The 12036-nt window shown below is 56.9% G+C and overlaps 36 non-coding genes across 36 annotated transcripts; all 36 read right to left on the bottom strand.

Moving 5' to 3' along the window:
• Positions 1-2: 2 nt before the first annotated feature.
• On the bottom strand, positions 3-121 carry LOC129898338 (5S ribosomal RNA). The gene has a single exon (XR_008769247.1). It is a non-coding gene; the product is annotated as a 5S ribosomal RNA (ribosomal RNA).
• A 222-nt stretch (positions 122-343) lies between these two features.
• On the bottom strand, positions 344-462 carry LOC129898339 (5S ribosomal RNA). Its single transcript, XR_008769248.1, has one exon. It is a non-coding gene; the product is annotated as a 5S ribosomal RNA (ribosomal RNA).
• Positions 463-684: 222 nt separating this feature from the next.
• Positions 685-803, bottom strand: LOC129898340 (5S ribosomal RNA). The gene has a single exon (XR_008769249.1). It is a non-coding gene; the product is annotated as a 5S ribosomal RNA (ribosomal RNA).
• A 222-nt stretch (positions 804-1025) lies between these two features.
• Positions 1026-1144, bottom strand: LOC129898341 (5S ribosomal RNA). Its single transcript, XR_008769250.1, has one exon. It is a non-coding gene; the product is annotated as a 5S ribosomal RNA (ribosomal RNA).
• A 222-nt stretch (positions 1145-1366) lies between these two features.
• LOC129898342 (5S ribosomal RNA) lies at positions 1367-1485 on the bottom strand. The gene has a single exon (XR_008769251.1). It is a non-coding gene; the product is annotated as a 5S ribosomal RNA (ribosomal RNA).
• Positions 1486-1707: 222 nt separating this feature from the next.
• On the bottom strand, positions 1708-1826 carry LOC129897738 (5S ribosomal RNA). The gene has a single exon (XR_008768809.1). It is a non-coding gene; the product is annotated as a 5S ribosomal RNA (ribosomal RNA).
• Positions 1827-2047: 221 nt separating this feature from the next.
• Positions 2048-2166, bottom strand: LOC129897514 (5S ribosomal RNA). Its single transcript, XR_008768601.1, has one exon. It is a non-coding gene; the product is annotated as a 5S ribosomal RNA (ribosomal RNA).
• A 222-nt stretch (positions 2167-2388) lies between these two features.
• Positions 2389-2507, bottom strand: LOC129898343 (5S ribosomal RNA). The gene has a single exon (XR_008769252.1). It is a non-coding gene; the product is annotated as a 5S ribosomal RNA (ribosomal RNA).
• A 221-nt stretch (positions 2508-2728) lies between these two features.
• On the bottom strand, positions 2729-2847 carry LOC129897400 (5S ribosomal RNA). Its single transcript, XR_008768493.1, has one exon. It is a non-coding gene; the product is annotated as a 5S ribosomal RNA (ribosomal RNA).
• Positions 2848-3069: 222 nt separating this feature from the next.
• LOC129897410 (5S ribosomal RNA) lies at positions 3070-3188 on the bottom strand. The gene has a single exon (XR_008768503.1). It is a non-coding gene; the product is annotated as a 5S ribosomal RNA (ribosomal RNA).
• A 222-nt stretch (positions 3189-3410) lies between these two features.
• On the bottom strand, positions 3411-3529 carry LOC129898345 (5S ribosomal RNA). Its single transcript, XR_008769253.1, has one exon. It is a non-coding gene; the product is annotated as a 5S ribosomal RNA (ribosomal RNA).
• A 181-nt stretch (positions 3530-3710) lies between these two features.
• On the bottom strand, positions 3711-3829 carry LOC129898346 (5S ribosomal RNA). Its single transcript, XR_008769254.1, has one exon. It is a non-coding gene; the product is annotated as a 5S ribosomal RNA (ribosomal RNA).
• Positions 3830-4051: 222 nt separating this feature from the next.
• Positions 4052-4170, bottom strand: LOC129898348 (5S ribosomal RNA). The gene has a single exon (XR_008769256.1). It is a non-coding gene; the product is annotated as a 5S ribosomal RNA (ribosomal RNA).
• Positions 4171-4392: 222 nt separating this feature from the next.
• LOC129898349 (5S ribosomal RNA) lies at positions 4393-4511 on the bottom strand. Its single transcript, XR_008769257.1, has one exon. It is a non-coding gene; the product is annotated as a 5S ribosomal RNA (ribosomal RNA).
• Positions 4512-4733: 222 nt separating this feature from the next.
• On the bottom strand, positions 4734-4852 carry LOC129898350 (5S ribosomal RNA). Its single transcript, XR_008769258.1, has one exon. It is a non-coding gene; the product is annotated as a 5S ribosomal RNA (ribosomal RNA).
• A 222-nt stretch (positions 4853-5074) lies between these two features.
• LOC129898351 (5S ribosomal RNA) lies at positions 5075-5193 on the bottom strand. Its single transcript, XR_008769259.1, has one exon. It is a non-coding gene; the product is annotated as a 5S ribosomal RNA (ribosomal RNA).
• A 222-nt stretch (positions 5194-5415) lies between these two features.
• On the bottom strand, positions 5416-5534 carry LOC129898352 (5S ribosomal RNA). Its single transcript, XR_008769260.1, has one exon. It is a non-coding gene; the product is annotated as a 5S ribosomal RNA (ribosomal RNA).
• A 222-nt stretch (positions 5535-5756) lies between these two features.
• On the bottom strand, positions 5757-5875 carry LOC129898353 (5S ribosomal RNA). The gene has a single exon (XR_008769261.1). It is a non-coding gene; the product is annotated as a 5S ribosomal RNA (ribosomal RNA).
• Positions 5876-6097: 222 nt separating this feature from the next.
• On the bottom strand, positions 6098-6216 carry LOC129898354 (5S ribosomal RNA). Its single transcript, XR_008769262.1, has one exon. It is a non-coding gene; the product is annotated as a 5S ribosomal RNA (ribosomal RNA).
• A 222-nt stretch (positions 6217-6438) lies between these two features.
• LOC129898355 (5S ribosomal RNA) lies at positions 6439-6557 on the bottom strand. The gene has a single exon (XR_008769263.1). It is a non-coding gene; the product is annotated as a 5S ribosomal RNA (ribosomal RNA).
• Positions 6558-6779: 222 nt separating this feature from the next.
• On the bottom strand, positions 6780-6898 carry LOC129898356 (5S ribosomal RNA). Its single transcript, XR_008769264.1, has one exon. It is a non-coding gene; the product is annotated as a 5S ribosomal RNA (ribosomal RNA).
• A 222-nt stretch (positions 6899-7120) lies between these two features.
• On the bottom strand, positions 7121-7239 carry LOC129898357 (5S ribosomal RNA). Its single transcript, XR_008769265.1, has one exon. It is a non-coding gene; the product is annotated as a 5S ribosomal RNA (ribosomal RNA).
• A 222-nt stretch (positions 7240-7461) lies between these two features.
• On the bottom strand, positions 7462-7580 carry LOC129897739 (5S ribosomal RNA). Its single transcript, XR_008768810.1, has one exon. It is a non-coding gene; the product is annotated as a 5S ribosomal RNA (ribosomal RNA).
• A 221-nt stretch (positions 7581-7801) lies between these two features.
• On the bottom strand, positions 7802-7920 carry LOC129897515 (5S ribosomal RNA). Its single transcript, XR_008768602.1, has one exon. It is a non-coding gene; the product is annotated as a 5S ribosomal RNA (ribosomal RNA).
• A 222-nt stretch (positions 7921-8142) lies between these two features.
• Positions 8143-8261, bottom strand: LOC129898359 (5S ribosomal RNA). Its single transcript, XR_008769267.1, has one exon. It is a non-coding gene; the product is annotated as a 5S ribosomal RNA (ribosomal RNA).
• Positions 8262-8483: 222 nt separating this feature from the next.
• On the bottom strand, positions 8484-8602 carry LOC129897587 (5S ribosomal RNA). Its single transcript, XR_008768670.1, has one exon. It is a non-coding gene; the product is annotated as a 5S ribosomal RNA (ribosomal RNA).
• A 222-nt stretch (positions 8603-8824) lies between these two features.
• Positions 8825-8943, bottom strand: LOC129897382 (5S ribosomal RNA). Its single transcript, XR_008768474.1, has one exon. It is a non-coding gene; the product is annotated as a 5S ribosomal RNA (ribosomal RNA).
• Positions 8944-9165: 222 nt separating this feature from the next.
• LOC129897549 (5S ribosomal RNA) lies at positions 9166-9284 on the bottom strand. The gene has a single exon (XR_008768634.1). It is a non-coding gene; the product is annotated as a 5S ribosomal RNA (ribosomal RNA).
• Positions 9285-9506: 222 nt separating this feature from the next.
• On the bottom strand, positions 9507-9625 carry LOC129897710 (5S ribosomal RNA). The gene has a single exon (XR_008768784.1). It is a non-coding gene; the product is annotated as a 5S ribosomal RNA (ribosomal RNA).
• A 222-nt stretch (positions 9626-9847) lies between these two features.
• On the bottom strand, positions 9848-9966 carry LOC129897629 (5S ribosomal RNA). Its single transcript, XR_008768708.1, has one exon. It is a non-coding gene; the product is annotated as a 5S ribosomal RNA (ribosomal RNA).
• Positions 9967-10188: 222 nt separating this feature from the next.
• Positions 10189-10307, bottom strand: LOC129897383 (5S ribosomal RNA). Its single transcript, XR_008768475.1, has one exon. It is a non-coding gene; the product is annotated as a 5S ribosomal RNA (ribosomal RNA).
• Positions 10308-10529: 222 nt separating this feature from the next.
• On the bottom strand, positions 10530-10648 carry LOC129897551 (5S ribosomal RNA). The gene has a single exon (XR_008768635.1). It is a non-coding gene; the product is annotated as a 5S ribosomal RNA (ribosomal RNA).
• Positions 10649-10870: 222 nt separating this feature from the next.
• On the bottom strand, positions 10871-10989 carry LOC129898361 (5S ribosomal RNA). Its single transcript, XR_008769268.1, has one exon. It is a non-coding gene; the product is annotated as a 5S ribosomal RNA (ribosomal RNA).
• Positions 10990-11211: 222 nt separating this feature from the next.
• On the bottom strand, positions 11212-11330 carry LOC129897484 (5S ribosomal RNA). Its single transcript, XR_008768573.1, has one exon. It is a non-coding gene; the product is annotated as a 5S ribosomal RNA (ribosomal RNA).
• A 222-nt stretch (positions 11331-11552) lies between these two features.
• Positions 11553-11671, bottom strand: LOC129898362 (5S ribosomal RNA). Its single transcript, XR_008769269.1, has one exon. It is a non-coding gene; the product is annotated as a 5S ribosomal RNA (ribosomal RNA).
• Positions 11672-11893: 222 nt separating this feature from the next.
• LOC129897734 (5S ribosomal RNA) lies at positions 11894-12012 on the bottom strand. The gene has a single exon (XR_008768806.1). It is a non-coding gene; the product is annotated as a 5S ribosomal RNA (ribosomal RNA).
• Between the last annotated feature and the right edge of the window lie 24 nt (positions 12013-12036).

Raw genomic sequence — 12036 nt, forward strand, 5'->3', positions numbered from 1 at the left:
GAGGGATGCAACACGAGGACTTCCCAGGGGGTCACCCATCCTAGTACTACTCTCGCCCAAGCACGCTTAACTTCGGAGTTCTGATGGGATCCGGTGCGTTAGTGCTGGTATGATCGCATCCATCATTCCTAGCGCTCTAAATTCTATTAAACACCCCCTTCCCCTCCCAAACGCCCCGGCGTGCGCCCTGCCCTCCACGCACCGACGCACCCTGCCGCCTGTCACGCCCGTCCTAAGCGCCTCCATCGCACGTCCTAACGGCGTCTAGGCCCCGAATGTCGTGTCCGCAAAAAAATACTTGTTGTCGAGTAGACGAAACCGTGCCGAATTCCGACAAAAAGGAGGGATGCAACACGAGGACTTCCCAGGGGGTCACCCATCCTAGTACTACTCTCGCCCAAGCACGCTTAACTTCGGAGTTCTGATGGGATCCGGTGCGTTAGTGCTGGTATGATCGCATCCATCATTCCTAGCGCTCTAAATTCTATTAAACACCCCCTTCCCCTCCCAAACGCCCCGGCGTGCGCCCTGCCCTCCACGCACCGACGCACCCTGCCGCCTGTCACGCCCGTCCTAAGCGCCTCCATCGCACGTCCTAACGGCGTCTAGGCCCCGAATGTCGTGTCCGCAAAAAAATACTTGTTGTCGAGTAGACGAAACCGTGCCGAATTCCGACAAAAAGGAGGGATGCAACACGAGGACTTCCCAGGGGGTCACCCATCCTAGTACTACTCTCGCCCAAGCACGCTTAACTTCGGAGTTCTGATGGGATCCGGTGCGTTAGTGCTGGTATGATCGCATCCATCATTCCTAGCGCTCTAAATTCTATTAAACACCCCCTTCCCCTCCCAAACGCCCCGGCGTGCGCCCTGCCCTCCACGCACCGACGCACCCTGCCGCCTGTCACGCCCGTCCTAAGCGCCTCCATCGCACGTCCTAACGGCGTCTAGGCCCCGAATGTCGTGTCCGCAAAAAAATACTTGTTGTCGAGTAGACGAAACCGTGCCGAATTCCGACAAAAAGGAGGGATGCAACACGAGGACTTCCCAGGGGGTCACCCATCCTAGTACTACTCTCGCCCAAGCACGCTTAACTTCGGAGTTCTGATGGGATCCGGTGCGTTAGTGCTGGTATGATCGCATCCATCATTCCTAGCGCTCTAAATTCTATTAAACACCCCCTTCCCCTCCCAAACGCCCCGGCGTGCGCCCTGCCCTCCACGCACCGACGCACCCTGCCGCCTGTCACGCCCGTCCTTAGCGCCTCCATCGCACGTCCTAACGGCGTCTAGGCCCCGAATGTCGTGTCCGCAAAAAAATACTTGTTGTCGAGTAGACGAAACCGTGCCGAATTCCGACAAAAAGGAGGGATGCAACACGAGGACTTCCCAGGGGGTCACCCATCCTAGTACTACTCTCGCCCAAGCACGCTTAACTTCGGAGTTCTGATGGGATCCGGTGCGTTAGTGCTGGTATGATCGCATCCATCATTCCTAGCGCTCTAAATTCTATTAAACACCCCCTTCCCCTCCCAAACGCCCCGGCATGCGCCCTGCCCTCCACGCACCGACGAACCCTGCCGCCTGTCACGCCCGTCCTAAGCGCCTCCTTCGCACGTCCTAACGGCGTCTAGGCCCCGAATGTCGTATCCGCAAAAAAATACTTGTTGTCGAGTAGATGAAACCGTGCCGAATTCCGACAAAAAGGAGGGATGCAACACGAGGACTTTCCAGGGGGTCACCCATCCTAGTACTACTCTCGCCCAAGCACGCTTAAGTTCGGATTTCTGATGGGATCCGGTGCGTTAGTGCTGGTATGATCGCATCCTTCATTCCTAGCGCTCTAAATTCTATTAAACACCCCCTCCCCTCCCAAACGCCCCGGCATGCGCCCTGCCCTCCACGCACCGACGCACCCTGCCGCATGTCACGCCCGTCCTAAGCGCCTCCATCGCACGTCCTAACGGCGTCTAGGCCCCGAATGTCGTGTCCGCAGAAAAATACTTGTTGTCGAGTAGACGAAACCGTGCCGAATTCCGACAAAAAGGAGGGATGCAACACGAGGACTTCCCAGGGGGTCACCCATCCTAGTACTACTCTCGCCCAAGCACGCTTAACTTCGGAGTTCTGATGGGATCCGGTGCGTTACTGCTGGTATGATCGCATCCATCATTCCTAGCGCTCTAAATTCTATTAAACACCCCCTTCCCCTCCCAAACGCCCCGGCATGCGCCCTGCCCTCCACGCACCGACGCACCCTGCCGCCTGTCACGCCCGTCCTAAGCGCCTCCATCGCACGTCCTAACGGCGTCTAGGCCCCGAATGTCGTGTCCGCAAAAAAATACTTGTTGTCGAGTAGACGAAACCGTGCCGAATTCCGACAAAAAGGAGGGATGCAACACGAGGACTTCCCAGGGGGTCACCCATCCTAGTACTACTCTCGCCCAAGCACGCTTAACTTCGGAGTTCTGATGGGATCCGGTGCGTTAGTGCTGGTATGATCGCATCCATCATTCCTAGCGCTCTAAATTCTATTAAACACCCCTTCCCCTCCCAAACGCCCCGGCGTGCGCCCTGCCCTCCACGCACCGACGAACCCTGCCGCCTGTCACGCCCGTCCTAAGCGCCTCCATCGCACGTCCTAACGGCGTCTAGGCCCCGAATGTCGTGTCCGCAAAAAAATACTTGTTGTCGAGTAGACGAAACCGTGCCGAATTCCGACAAAAAGGAGGGATGCAACACGAGGACTTCCCAGGGGGTCACCCATCCTAGTACTACTCTCGCCCAAGCACGCTTAACTTCGGAGTTCTAATGGGATCCGGTGCGTTAGTGCTGGTATGATCGCATCCATCATTCCTAGCGCTCTAAATTCTATTAAACACCCCCTTCCCCTCCCAAACGCCCCGGCGTGCGCCCTGCCCTCCACGCACCGACGCACCCTGCCGCATGTCACGCCCGTCCTAAGCGCCTCCATCGCACGTCCTAACGGCGTCTAGGCCCCGAATGTCGTGTCCGCAAAAAAATACTTGTTGTCGAGTAGACGAAACCGTGCCGTATTCCGACAAAAAGGAGGGATGCAACACGAGGACTTCCCAGGGGGTCACCCATCCTAGTACTACACTCGCCCAAGCACGCTTAACTTCGGAGTTCTGATGGGATCCGGTGCGTTAGTGCTGGTATGATCGCATCCATCATTCCTAGCGCTCTAAATTCTATTAAACACCCCCTTCCCCTCCCAAACGCCCCGGCGTGCGCCCTGCCCTCCACGCACCGACGCACCCTGCCGCCTGTCACGCCCGTCCTTAGCGCCTCCATCGCACGTCCTAACGGCGTCTAGGCCCCGAATGTCGTGTCCGCAAAAAAATACTTGTTGTCGAGTAGACGAAACCGTGCCGAATTCCGACAAAAAGGAGGGATGCAACACGAGGACTTCCCAGGGGGTCACCCATCCTAGTACTACTCTCGCCCAAGCACGCTTAACTTCGGAGTTCTGATGGGATCCGGTGCGTTAGTGCTGGTATGATCGCATCCATCATTCCTAGCGCTCTAAATTCTATTGCCCTCCACGCACCGACGCACCCTGCCGCCTGTCACGCCCGTCCTTAGCGCCTCCATCGCACGTCCTAACGGCGTCTAGGCCCCGAATGTCGTGTCCGCAAAAAAATACTTGTTGTCGAGTAGACGAAACCGTGCCGAATTCCGACAAAAAGGAGGGATGCAACACGAGGACTTCCCAGGGGGTCACCCATCCTAGTACTACTCTCGCCCAAGCACGCTTAACTTCGGAGTTCTGATGGGATCCGGTGCGTTAGTGCTGGTATGATCGCATCCATCATTCCTAGCGCTCTAAATTCTATTAAACACCCCCTTCCCCTCCCAAACGCCCCGGCGTGCGCCCTGCCCTCCACGCACCGACGCACCCTGCCGCCTGTCACGCCCGTCCTTAGCGCCTCCATCGCACGTCCTAACGGCGTCTAGGCCCCGAATGTCGTGTCCGCAAAAAAATACTTGTTGTCGAGTAGACGAAACCGTGCCGAATTCCGACAAAAAGGAGGGATGCAACACGAGGACTTCCCAGGGGGTCACCCATCCTAGTACTACTCTCGCCCAAGCACGCTTAACTTCGGAGTTCTGATGGGATCCGGTGCGTTAGTGCTGGTATGATCGCATCCATCATTCCTAGCGCTCTAAATTCTATTAAACACCCCCTTCCCCTCCCAAACGCCCCGGCGTGCGCCCTGCCCTCCACGCACCGACGAACCCTGCCGCCTGTCACGCCCGTCCTAAGCGCCTCCATCGCACGTCCTAACGGCGTCTAGGCCCCGAATGTCGTGTCCGCAAAAAAATACTTGTTGTCGAGTAGACGAAACCGTGCCGAATTCCGACAAAAAGGAGGGATGCAACACGAGGACTTCCCAGGGGGTCACCCATCCTAGTACTACTCTCGCCCAAGCACGCTTAACTTCGGAGTTCTGATGGGATCCGGTGCGTTAGTGCTGGTATGATCGCATCCATCATTACTAGCGCTCTAAATTCTATTAAACACCCCCTTCCCCTCCCAAACGCCCCGGCGTGCGCCCTGCCCTCCACGCACCGACGCACCCTGCCGCCTGTCACGCCCGTCCTAAGCGCCTCCATCGCACGTCCTAACGGCGTCTAGGCCCCGAATGTCGTGTCCGCAAAAAAATACTTGTTGTCGAGTAGACGAAACCGTGCCGAATTCCGACAAAAAGGAGGGATGCAACACGAGGACTTCCCAGGGGGTCACCCATCCTAGTACTACTCTCGCCCAAGCACGCTTAACTTCGGAGTTCTGATGGGATCCGGTGCGTTAGTGCTGGTATGATCGCATCCATCATTACTAGCGCTCTAAATTCTATTAAACACCCCCTTCCCCTCCCAAACGCCCCGGCGTGCGCCCTGCCCTCCACGCACCGACGCACCCTGCCGCCTGTCACGCCCGTCCTAAGCGCCTCCATCGCACGTCCTAACGGCGTCTAGGCCCCGAATGTCGTGTCCGCAAAAAAATACTTGTTGTCGAGTAGACGAAACCGTGCCGAATTCCGACAAAAAGGAGGGATGCAACACGAGGACTTCCCAGGGGGTCACCCATCCTAGTACTACTCTCGCCCAAGCACGCTTAACTTCGGAGTTCTGATGGGATCCGGTGCGTTAGTGCTGGTATGATCGCATCCATCATTCCTAGCGCTCTAAATTCTATTAAACACCCCCTTCCCCTCCCAAACGCCCCGGCGTGCGCCCTGCCCTCCACGCACCGACGCACCCTGCCGCCTGTCACGCCCGTCCTTAGCGCCTCCATCGCACGTCCTAACGGCGTCTAGGCCCCGAATGTCGTGTCCGCAAAAAAATACTTGTTGTCGAGTAGACGAAACCGTGCCGAATTCCGACAAAAAGGAGGGATGCAACACGAGGACTTCCCAGGGGGTCACCCATCCTAGTACTACTCTCGCCCAAGCACGCTTAACTTCGGAGTTCTGATGGGATCCGGTGCGTTAGTGCTGGTATGATCGCATCCATCATTCCTAGCGCTCTAAATTCTATTAAACACCCCCTTCCCCTCCCAAACGCCCCGGCGTGCGCCCTGCCCTCCACGCACCGACGAACCCTGCCGCCTGTCACGCCCGTCCTAAGCGCCTCCATCGCACGTCCTAACGGCGTCTAGGCCCCGAATGTCGTGTCCGCAAAAAAATACTTGTTGTCGAGTAGACGAAACCGTGCCGAATTCCGACAAAAAGGAGGGATGCAACACGAGGACTTCCCAGGGGGTCACCCATCCTAGTACTACTCTCGCCCAAGCACGCTTAACTTCGGAGTTCTGATGGGATCCGGTGCGTTAGTGCTGGTATGATCGCATCCATCATTCCTAGCGCTCTAAATTCTATTAAACACCCCCTTCCCCTCCCAAACGCCCCGGCGTGCGCCCTGCCCTCCACGCACCGACGCACCCTGCCGCCTGTCACGCCCGTCCTAAGCGCCTCCATCGCACGTCCTAACGGCGTCTAGGCCCCGAATGTCGTGTCCGCAAAAAAATACTTGTTGTCGAGTAGACGAAACCGTGCCGAATTCCGACAAAAAGGAGGGATGCAACACGAGGACTTCCCAGGGGGTCACCCATCCTAGTACTACTCTCGCCCAAGCACGCTTAACTTCGGAGTTCTGATGGGATCCGGTGCGTTAGTGCTGGTATGATCGCATCCATCATTCCTAGCGCTCTAAATTCTATTAAACACCCCCTTCCCCTCCCAAACGCCCCGGCGTGCGCCCTGCCCTCCACGCACCGACGCCCCCTGCCGCCTGTCACGCCCGTCCTAAGCGCCTCCATCGCACGTCCTAACGGCGTCTAGGCCCCGAATGTCGTGTCCGCAAAAAAATACTTGTTGTCGAGTAGACGAAACCGTGCCGAATTCCGACAAAAAGGAGGGATGCAACACGAGGACTTCCCAGGGGGTCACCCATCCTAGTACTACTCTCGCCCAAGCACGCTTAACTTCGGAGTTCTGATGGGATCCGGTGCGTTAGTGCTGGTATGATCGCATCCATCATTCCTAGCGCTCTAAATTCTATTAAACACCCCCTTCCCCTCCCAAACGCCCCGGCGTGCGCCCTGCCCTCCACGCACCGACGCACCCTGCCGCCTGTCACGCCCGTCCTAAGCGCCTCCATCGCACGTCCTAACGGCGTCTAGGCCCCGAATGTCGTGTCCGCAAAAAAATACTTGTTGTCGAGTAGACGAAACCGTGCCGAATTCCGACAAAAAGGAGGGATGCAACACGAGGACTTCCCAGGGGGTCACCCATCCTAGTACTACTCTCGCCCAAGCACGCTTAACTTCGGAGTTCTGATGGGATCCGGTGCGTTAGTGCTGGTATGATCGCATCCATCATTCCTAGCGCTCTAAATTCTATTAAACACCCCCTTCCCCTCCCAAACGCCCCGGCGTGCGCCCTGCCCTCCACGCACCGACGCACCCTGCCGCCTGTCACGCCCGTCCTTAGCGCCTCCATCGCACGTCCTAACGGCGTCTAGGCCCCGAATGTCGTGTCCGCAAAAAAATACTTGTTGTCGAGTAGACGAAACCGTGCCGAATTCCGACAAAAAGGAGGGATGCAACACGAGGACTTCCCAGGGGGTCACCCATCCTAGTACTACTCTCGCCCAAGCACGCTTAACTTCGGAGTTCTGATGGGATCCGGTGCGTTAGTGCTGGTATGATCGCATCCATCATTCCTAGCGCTCTAAATTCTATTAAACACCCCCTTCCCCTCCCAAACGCCCCGGCATGCGCCCTGCCCTCCACGCACCGACGAACCCTGCCGCCTGTCACGCCCGTCCTAAGCGCCTCCTTCGCACGTCCTAACGGCGTCTAGGCCCCGAATGTCGTATCCGCAAAAAAATACTTGTTGTCGAGTAGACGAAACCGTGCCGAATTCCGACAAAAAGGAGGGATGCAACACGAGGACTTTCCAGGGGGTCACCCATCCTAGTACTACTCTCGCCCAAGCACGCTTAAGTTCGGATTTCTGATGGGATCCGGTGCGTTAGTGCTGGTATGATCGCATCCTTCATTCCTAGCGCTCTAAATTCTATTAAACACCCCCTCCCCTCCCAAACGCCCCGGCATGCGCCCTGCCCTCCACGCACCGACGCACCCTGCCGCCTGTCACGCCCGTCCTAAGCGCCTCCATCGCACGTCCTAACGGCGTCTAGGCCCCGAATGTCGTGTCCGCAGAAAAATACTTGTTGTCGAGTAGACGAAACCGTGCCGAATTCCGACAAAAAGGAGGGATGCAACACGAGGACTTCCCAGGGGGTCACCCATCCTAGTACTACTCTCGCCCAAGCACGCTTAACTTCGGAGTTCTGATGGGATCCGGTGCGTTACTGCTGGTATGATCGCATCCATCATTCCTAGCGCTCTAAATTCTATTAAACACCCCCTTCCCCTCCCAAACGCCCCGGCATGCGCCCTGCCCTCCACGCACCGACGCACCCTGCCGCCTGTCACGCCCGTCCTAAGCGCCTCCATCGCACGTCCTAACGGCGTCTAGGCCCCGAATGTCGTGTCCGCAAAAAAATACTTGTTGTCGAGTAGACGAAACCGTGCCGAATTCCGACAAAAAGAAGGGATGCAACACGAGGACTTCCCAGGGGGTCACCCATCCTAGTACTACTCTCGCCCAAGCACGCTTAACTTCGGAGTTCTGATGGGATCCGGTGCGTTAGTGCTGGTATGATCGCATCCATCATTCCTAGCGCCCTAAATTCTATTAAACACCCCCTTCCCCTCCCAAACGCCCCGGCATGCGCCCTGCCCTCCACGCACCGACGCACCCTGCCGCATGTCACGCCCGTCCTAAGCGCCTCCATCGCACGTCCTAACGGCGTCTAGGCCCCGAATGTCGTGTCCGCAAAAAAATACTTATTGTCGAGTAGACGAAACCGTGCCGAATTCCGACAAAAAGGAGGGATGCAACACGAGGACTTCCCAGGGGGTCACCCATCCTAGTACTACTCTCGCCCAAGCACGCTTAACTTCGGAGTTCTGATGGGATCCAATGCGTTAGTGCTGGTATGATCGCATCCATCATTCCTAGCGCTCTAAATTCTATTAAACACCCCCTTCCCCTCCCAAACGCCCCGGCATGCGCCCTGCCCTCCACGCACCGACGCACCCTGCCTCATGTCACGCCCGTCCTAAGCGCCTCCATCGCACGTCCTAACGGCGTCTAGGCCCCGAATGTCGTGTCCGCAGAAAAATACTTGTTGTCGAGTAGACGAAACCGTGCCGAATTCCGACAAAAAGGAGGGATGCAACACGAGGACTTCCCAAGGGGTCACCCATCCTAGTACTACTCTCGCCCAAGCACGCTTAACTTCGGAGTTCTGATGGGATCCGGTGCGTTAGTGCTGGTATGATCGCATCCATCATTACTAGCGCTCTAAATTCTGTTAAACACCCCCTTCCCCTCCCAAACGCCCCGGCATGCGCCCTGCCCTCCACGCACCGACCCACTCTACCGCCTGTCACGCCCGTCCTAAGCGCCTCCATCGCACGTCCTAACTGCGTCTAGGCCCCGAATGTCGTGTCCGCAAAAAAGTACTTGTTGTCGAGTAGACGAAACCGTGCCGTATTCCGACAAAAAGGAGGGATGCAACACGAGGACTTCCCTGCGGGTCACCCATCCTAGTACTACTCTCGCCCAAGCACGCTTAACTTCGGAGTTCTGATGGGATCCGGTGCGTTAGTGCTGGTATGATCGCATCCATCATTCCTAGCGCTCTAAATTCTATTAAACAACCCCTTCCCCTCCCAAACGCCCCGGCATGCGCCATGCCCTCCACGCACCGACGCACCCTGCCGCATGTCACGCCCGTCCTAAGCGCCTCCATCGCACGTCCTAACGGCGTCTAGGCCCCGAATGTCGTGTCCGCAAAAAAATACTTGTTGTCGAGTAGACGAAACCGTGCCGTATTCCGACAAAAAGGAGGGATGCAACAAGAGGACTTCCCTGCGGGTCACCCATCCTAGTACTACTCTCGCCCAAGCACGCTTAACTTCGGAGTTCTGATGGGATCCGGTGCGTTAGTGCTGGTATGATCGCATCCATCATTCCTAGCGCTCTAAATTCTATTAAACACCCCCTTCCCCTCCCAAACGCCCCGGCATGCGCCCTGCCCTCCACGCACCGACGCACCCTGCCGCATGTCACGCCCGTCCTAAGCGCCTCCATCGCACGTCCTAACGGCGTCTAGGCCCCGAATGTCGTGTCCGCAAAAAAATACTTATTGTCGAGTAGACGAAACCGTGCCGAATTCCGACAAAAAAGAGGGATGCAACACGAGGACTTCCCAGGGGGTCACCCATCTTAGTACTACTCTCGCCCAAGCACGCTTAACTTCGGAGTTCTGATGGGATCCAATGCGTTAGTGCTGGTATGATCGCATCCATCATTCCTAGCGCTCTAAATTCTATTAAACACCCCCTTCCCCTCCCAAACGCCCCGGCATGCGCCCTGCCCTCCACGCACCGACGCACCCTGCCTCATGTCACGCCCGTCCTAAGCGCCTCCATCGCACGTCCTAACGGCGTCTAGGCCCCGAATGTCGTGTCCGCAAAAAAATACTTGTTGTCGAGTAGACGAAACCGTGCCGAATTCCGACAAAAAGGAGGGATGCAACACGAGGACTTCCCAAGGGGTCACCCATCCTAGTACTACTCTCGCCCAAGCACGCTTAACTTCGGAGTTCTGATGGGATCCGGTGCGTTAGTGCTGGTATGATCGCATCCATCATTACTAGCGCTCTAAATTCTGTTAAACACCCCCTTCCCCTCCCAAACGCCCCGGCATGCGCCCTGCCCTCCACGCACCGACCCACTCTGCCGCCTGTCACGCCCGTCCTAAGCGCCTCCATCGCACGTCCTAACTGCGTCTAGGCCCCGAATGTCGTGTCCGCAAAAAAGTACTTGTTGTCGAGTAGACGAAACCGTGCCGTATTCCGACAAAAAGGAGGGATGCAACACGAGGACTTCCCTGCGGGTCACCCATCCTAGTACTACTCTCGCCCAAGCACGCTTAACTTCGGAGTTCTGATGGGATCCGGTGCGTTAGTGCTGGTATGATCGCATCCATCATTCCTAGCGCTCTAAATTCTATTAAACACCCCCTTCCCCTCCCAAACGCCCCGGCGTGCGCCCTGCCCTCCACGCACCGACGCACCCTGCCGCCTGTCACGCCCGTCCTTAGCGCCTCCATCGCACGTCCTAACGGCGTCTAGGCCCCGAATGTCGTGTCCGCAAAAAAATACTTGTTGTCGAGTAGACGAAACCGTGCCGAATTCCGACAAAAAGGAGGGATGCAACACGAGGACTTCCCAGGGGGTCACCCATCCTAGTACTACTCTCGCCCAAGCACGCTTAACTTCGGAGTTCTGATGGGATCCGGTGCGTTAGTGCTGGTATGATCGCATCCATCATTCCTAGCGCTCTAAATTCTATTAAACACCCCCTTCCCCTCCCAAACGCCCCGGCGTGCGCCCTGCCCTCCACGCACCGACGAACCCTGCCGCCTGTCACGCCCGTCCTAAGCGCCTCCATCGCACGTCCTAACGGCGTCTAGGCCCCGAATGTCGTGTCCGCAAAAAAATACTTGTTGTCGAGTAGACGAAACCGTGCCGAATTCCGACAAAAAGGAGGGATGCAACACGAGGACTTCCCAGGGGGTCACCCATCCTAGTACTACTCTCGCCCAAGCACGCTTAACTTCGGAGTTCTGATGGGATCCGATGCGTTAGTGCTGGTATGATCGCATCCATCATTCCTAGCGCTCTAAATTCTATTAAACACCCCCTTCCCCTCCCAAACGCCCCGGCGTGCGCCCTGCCCTCCACGCACCGACGAACCCTGCCGCCTGTCACGCCCGTCCTAAGCGCCTCCATCGCACGTCCTAACGGCGTCTAGGCCCCGAATGTCGTGTCCGCAAAAAAATACTTGTTGTCGAGTAGACGAAACCGTGTCGAATTCCGACAAAAAGGAGGGATGCAACACGAGGACTTCCCAGGGGGTCACCCATCCTAGTACTACTCTCGCCCAAGCACGCTTAACTTCGGAGTTCTGATGGGATCCGGTGCGTTAGTGCTGGTATGATCGCATCCATCATTCCTAGCGCTCTAAATTCTATTAAACACCCCCTTCCCCTCCCAAACGCCCCGGCGTGCGCCCTGCCCTCCACGCACCGACGCACCCTGCCGCCTGTCACGCCCGTCCTAAGCGCCTCCATCGCACGTCCTAACGGCGTCTAGGCCCCGAATGTCGTGTCTGCAAAAAAATACTTGTTGTCGAGTAGACGAAACCGTGCCGAATTCCGACAAAAAGGAGGGATGCAACACGAGGACTTCCCAGGGGGTCACCCATCCTAGTACTACTCTCGCCCAAGCACGCTTAAAAATGGAGTTCTGATGGGATCCGGTGCGTTAGTGCTGGTATGATCGCATCCATCATTCCTAGCGCTCTAAATTCT

This window comes from Solanum dulcamara, chromosome 7, assembly GCF_947179165.1.
Source record: "Solanum dulcamara chromosome 7, daSolDulc1.2, whole genome shotgun sequence".
NCBI classification, from domain to species: Eukaryota; Viridiplantae; Streptophyta; class Magnoliopsida; order Solanales; family Solanaceae; genus Solanum; species Solanum dulcamara.